Source organism: Papaver somniferum, chromosome 5, assembly GCF_003573695.1.
Source record: "Papaver somniferum cultivar HN1 chromosome 5, ASM357369v1, whole genome shotgun sequence".
NCBI classification, from domain to species: domain Eukaryota; kingdom Viridiplantae; phylum Streptophyta; class Magnoliopsida; order Ranunculales; family Papaveraceae; genus Papaver; species Papaver somniferum.
The window spans coordinates 166284864-166291526 of record NC_039362.1 but is presented as its reverse complement, the minus strand read 5'-3'; positions in this window follow the sequence as shown (position 1 = coordinate 166291526).

Genomic DNA, 6663 nt, shown 5'->3' with positions numbered 1-6663 from the left:
TTTCCTGCTCATTAAGGACACAACCATTCAAATAATGCCTGCTCATAAAGGACGCGACCATTCGCCAACAGGTGTATTGGATGTTTATATAAGCTTTACTCATACCTGCTTAAAGCATTCTACAATATTAAGAAAATCCTAAAATCTTGTAATTTTATTTTTTTTGATAATCTTTCATGAGATTAATAGTGATGGATATGTTGCCGCAATTAACTACCAAGATACTACAGCACCTCCAGACTGCAGAAAGCATTTTAGCAAGCAAATGTGTTTCCAAAGAGTGGAATACTATCCTCGGGGACAAAAGAATTTGACTCCTTTTTGGTGTCACACCGAGAATAGGGAAAGAAGTTACTCAACTCTTTTATAGAGAGGATGATTTCATCCCGATCACAACAACCAACAATCACGACGCCCCGAATGATGAAACCCATGAAGATTTGACTAAGTTGCACCCAATAGTTGGATCTTGCAATGGTCTGGTATGTTTTTATGTTTCACACCACGGCATACAAGATCCTATATATGTTATGAATCCAGAAACTTGTGAGCACCTACATCTGCCACAACGTATATTAGACTTCTTAGAGCATCCTTGAATAGAGAGTTTCCTAAAGAGATGTTCAATTTCCAAAGCATCTTTTTAAGGCTTGCCTCGAGAACCATACATGAAGAATGATCTTCAGTATTTTCTTTGAAATTACATTCTCTTACTACACCAAGAAGAACATTAACATGTTTTTTCAACCGATTAAATCTATCAGCTTGGATTCTAACAAGATTTAGAATCAGTTCACTCTCTTATGCTGTTTCCCTTTCATTGGTAGAGATAAACTCTTTTGAAGGGTAATTGGAATAACACATGTCATGTCTGTCTGTCTCGTCAAAACACTAGGTTCGTCTATATTTGAGATTGACGAATCTTTCTCTTTAATAGATACAATCGAGGCAAAACTTTTATTTCTGGTGATGCGTTTATCAGAGATAATACTCTTGTCCATAGAGTCAGATCGCTACAAACACATACTTATAAGGTCTTTAAACGTGTTTGCCTGCTCTGATACCAATTGAAAAAACGGGGGTACAACAACCACACCCAATATTTCGCTTAGCAATCTGTATGGACTAACTCCAATATACTTTTAAGAGAATCAACTAGATAGTCAAACTCAATCTTAGTAAAAGTATATCAAAGAGTTATATCTCACTTTGTCGATGCAATACTTACTCAAGCAAATAAAAATCTGCGATTCTAATTGAATACAAGAGAAAACACTTGAACGGTACCAAATACCAATGTTCAAGGACCAATTAATTTTCAATCAACAACCAAAGGTTGGATTTCCCAATTGATTGATTCAAACGCACAACCTGTGATATTTCAACTATATAACAAAATATAATACGGAAAAGAAATAACACAGACACCAGAAGTTTTGTTAACGAGAAAACCGCAAATGTAGAAAACCCCCGGGACCTAGTCCATATTGAACACACACTATATTAAGCTGCTACAGATACTAGCCTACTAAAAACTAACTTCGGTCTGGACTGTAGTTGAACCCCAATCAATCTCACACTGATCCAAGGTACAATTGCGCTCCGTACGTGTCTGATCCCAGCAGGATACTACGCACTTGATTCCCTTAGCTGATCTCACCCACAACTAAGAGTTGCTACGACCCAAAGTCGAAGACTTTAATAAACAGATCTGTATCACACAGAAAAGTCTACGGTAATAGATAAATCTGTCTCCCACAGAAATACCTACGAGTTTTTGTTATGTCTTTTGATAAATCAAGGTGAACAGGAACCAATTGATAACCCAGACTTATATTCCCGAAGAACAACCTAGTATTATCAATCACCTCACAATAATCTTAATCGACTAGCGAAAGAAGATATTGCAGAATCACAAACAATAAAACTAAGGTGTTTCCGACTTCATTTATATCTTGCCTATCGGAGAAATCAATCTCAATACAATCTTACGATTGTACTCAAATACGATAGAAACAACAAGATCAGATCATGCAACTACAGAGAAAATAGTTGGGTCTGGATTCACAATCCCAATGAAGTCTTCAAGTCGTTAACCTACAGGGTCTCGAGAAGAAACCTAAGGTAAAAGGATAAACGACTATAGATAATACAACCAGTATCACACAGAAGGTGTGGGGATTAGTGTTAGAGCACTGCTCGGTCGAACTCGCATGCGTTGCTATATCAAGCATGTTTGTCAATGTTAGTGATCAAAACTATAAGTCTTGATTTCTAGTCTATTATAGCTAAGTCTCGGACTAGGATAGAAAGTGTATTTGAGCTCAAGGATTTCATGGAGATTCATCATACAAGTGGAAGAACTACTCAAGGAACCGGTGGAACTTCTCGACAAAAAGGTATGTGAAGACATGAACTTATTTGTCACTCAAAAGACTATCTATTTTATCTCCTACTTCTTGAGACAAGTCGTATGCTATATATATAGACTTATATTATACACATTTGATATTTTGAGCCGAGTATACTTCGCCTATATATATCTCGAAATATGTGTTGGTAAGCGTTTCGCTTCGACCATGTTTTTCTTTACCTAGTGACGCAAGTCATGATATGTTTCAATCACTTTGAAAATTGCTTTGATGATAAATAGTGTAACAACTGTATAACGTCCTCTAAGAATGTTTCAATGATTGGAATGAGAGTTTAGATTACATAACCATAATGGACATAAGTATGTTATGGAAGCACATATGTGCATAAGTCCTATAATGGAGAATGGCTAGTAACCAAGTCCGCGAACTGCCGAAGTTCTCAAACCCGAGAATTTCTGCCGAGTTAACAAATTGTTGCGTGAGCCAAGTCCGCGAACCCAGTATGCGAACCGGTGAAGCTCTCGAACCCGAGAATTTCTGCTGGAGTTTGAAAACTCTTTCCAGTACTTCAGGTCCGCGAACCTAGTCTGCGAACTTGCGAAGGTTATATATCTGAAGATGATTTCTGAACTTAAACTTATAAAGACTAAGGAATGCTTTTGCAAACCGTGGCTATAAAGTTCATGAACTGATTCATGTGAATCAAATCATCTTTGCTTCAATTGTGTCTTGTGTAGTACATGAGATTTCCTTGCAATTGAACAACTCTCTAACTAGTTTATATGAGTCATTTGAACTAGTTATGGTGAAGAAGAAATTGGTTGGTATGAAATGCTCAAATGGCTAACCTTTTGGTTGACTATTATTGAACCAACAATGTACACGTTTGTGTGCGGTTAACAAACCTAGGTGCGTGCATTTCATTTGTGTATAACAAGATAAGATTTCGATCTAACAGTTGAGATATATTAGCTTGAATCTAAATCAGGTTTTCATCTAACGGTGGATAGCGTTTGCTTTGTGAGCAAGGCGAAACCCTGATTTGAAAGACTATATAAAGGAGACATCTAGCCTTGTGCAAAACTAATCCCCACACCTTACATGTGATACTAGTTTGCGTGCTAGAGTCGGTTCTCCTTTAACCTTTGGTTTTCTTCTACAACCAGAATAACGACTTAAATACTTCATTGGGATTGTAAAGCCAGACCGATACTATTTTTATCGTAGTTGTGTGTTCTGATCTTGCATCTTCTATCGTACGAGTACAATCAGATTGATTGTCTTGAGATGTGATATCTCCGATAGGCAAGATATAAAAGTAATCACAAACATCTTCGTCTCATCGTTTGTGATTCCACGACGTCTTGTTTCACTACCATACGATTAAGATTGTTGTGAGGTGATTGATTAATCTAGGTTGTTCTTCGGGAATAAGACCGGATTATCAATTGGTTTATGTTCACCTTGATTTTATATCAAAAGACGAAACAAAAACTTTAGGGTTTTTCTGTGGGAGATAGATTGATCCTTTGATAGACTTGTCTGTGTGAGAGAGATTTATTTATTGTTAAAGACTGCGATTTTGGGTCGTAAACTCTTAGTTGTGGGTGAGATCAGCTAAGGGAATCAAGTGCGTAGTATCCTGCTGGGATCATAGGCGTAGGGGTGCAACTGTACCTTGGATCAATGGGAGACTGATTGGGGTTCAACTACAGTCCAGTTCAAAGCTAGCTTGGAGTAGTCTAGTGTCTGTAGCGGCTTAATACAGTGTGTATTCAATCTAGACTAGGTCCCGGGGTTTTTCTGCATTTGCGGTTTCCTCGTTAACAAAACTTCTGGTGTCTGTGTTATTTCCTTTCCGCATTATATTTGTTTATATAATAGAAATAATACAGGTTATGTGCGTTAGATCAATCAATTGGATAGTCCGACCTAACGGTTGTTGATTGATATTGATTGATCCTTGGATATTGGTCTTTGGTACCATCCAAGTTTATCTCTCTTTAATCGAGACTCGCAGTTTGCTTGAGTAAGATTAACTCGAGAGATTGAGATATAAACTCTTTGATATACTTTTCATTGATTGAGTCTGACTGTCTAGTTGATTCTCATAAGAAGTATATTGGAGTTTGTCCATATAGATTGCTAAGCGAAATATTGGGTGGTGTTGTTAGACCCCCGCTTTTTCAATTAGGTTTCCTAGTTACTAGAGTTCTCCTTTATTTAGACTTTCAAATCAGGGTTTGCAATCTAAGTTACCTTGGTAACAAAGCATTCAATATTCACCATTAGATGAAAACCTGATTAGATTCAAGCTAATATCTTTCAACCGTTTGATCGAACTTAGCTTGTTACACACAAATGAAATGCACGTTTATTTAGGTTTGTGTAACCGTACCCAAACATGTACACTTAGTTGGTTCAACAGTAGTTAACCAAATGGTTAGCCATATGAGCACTTCCATATCAACCACATCCTTCTTTACCACAACTAGTTCAAATGACTCAAATGAACTAGTTAGAGAGTTGTTCAATTGCTTAGATCTTATAGAAGTTTCCAAGATACAATCGAATAAAAAACGATTTGATTCACTCGAATCAATTCATGAACTTTATAGCCACGGTTCACAATTATTCATTCCTTAGTTTATATAAGTTTAAGTTCACAAATAATCGTTTTTAGAAAATAACCAACCTAAGTACGCGGACTTAAGTCCCAGGAATGAGTTTGTTTTCAGTTCAAAAACTCCAGCAGATTTTCGCGGGACGTGAACTTCCGATGGTGCGCGTACTGGTGCACGAACTTTAGTTTCGGTTTTTTCTGAGCAGCAAAGTACGCATACTTTGGTTCAAGGAATAAGGACTTACACACATATGTGTTACTGCACAATGTTTATATCCTTCCAAGGTTATATATTCTAAACTCTCATTTCAATCATTGAAACATTCTTAGAGGACGTTATATGATTGTTATTCACAAACCATTTTTCGTCAAATCCATTTTCAAGTAATTGAAACTTAATATGACTTTCGTCATTAGTAAAGATGAACTAGGCCAAAGCGAAAGCTTACCAACACATATTTCGAGAAATAGATACACGAGATAAACTCGGCTCGAAATAGCAAATGTGTATAATCAAAGTCTATATAGCAATACGACTTTTGTCTCAATATAAGAGATAAAGTAGATATACTTTTGAGTGAAGATAAGTTCAAGTCTCCACATACCTTTAAGTCGATGAAGTTCCACAAGTTCCTTGAGTAGATCTTCGTCTTTGTATGATGATCACCATGGAGTCTTGAGCTCAAATACACTTTCTATCCTAGTTCGAGACTTAGCTATAAGTAGACTAGAAATCAAGACTTATAGTTTTGATTACTAACATTGACAAACATGCTTGATATAGCAACGCATGCGAGTTCGACCGAGCAGTGCTCTAACACTTTCATTATTGATTAAAAAAAGTTTGGGACACCAAATCCAATCTTTTTGCTTGAAATTGGAAAAAAAATTCATATCCCACATTGACACAAAGTCACCATATATAGAGTCATCCCTCTCTTTGCTCGGTCGGCCTAACTATGTAGAATCAGACACAAAAATACTTACACTTATTAGTCCTGCAACAATTAAGTCATGAATTCATTCTGTTGAGCATGGAATTTAATTACAACTTACACAGAGTTGGTCATTGATCATAAAAAAAGAGTGTAAGATGACGGAGTTTCTGGTTGAGTTATCGCAGAAAACTCACTGACCTGACTAGACTGGTTGATAACTCAGTGATGACTCAGTGATTTCTAAATGAACACCTTATCGGGTTCTCATCTTTCTATTAGCGATATGCAACGAATCCAATTTCATTCTCTATCAAGTCAAGAGTCAAATTCACAAACCCTTTTCTTCAAATCGAAAATCAGACATACCCGTATAACGATCTAATCAAACACGAATCGAAATCACAAACCCTTTATTTAAACTGAAAACCAAACAAACCCATATCAACATCTAATCACCAAAATGGATTAAAAAACATCCATAATTGAAGAGTCTGCAGAAGAAAAAAAATCTGATATAAAAGAGAAAATTGATTATCAAAATAAGAGAGGGTAAATTGTTTATCCGGAAAAAGGAGAAGAAAAAAAGAAGATGAGATAATCGAGTAGTTTTTATGTTTGCAACTTAAAACTTTTTTTTCATGCTTACTGAAAAAGTGGGGGTACAACAACCACACCCAACAATTTGTTTGGCAATCTGAATAGACAAAGTCCAATATACTTTCAAGAG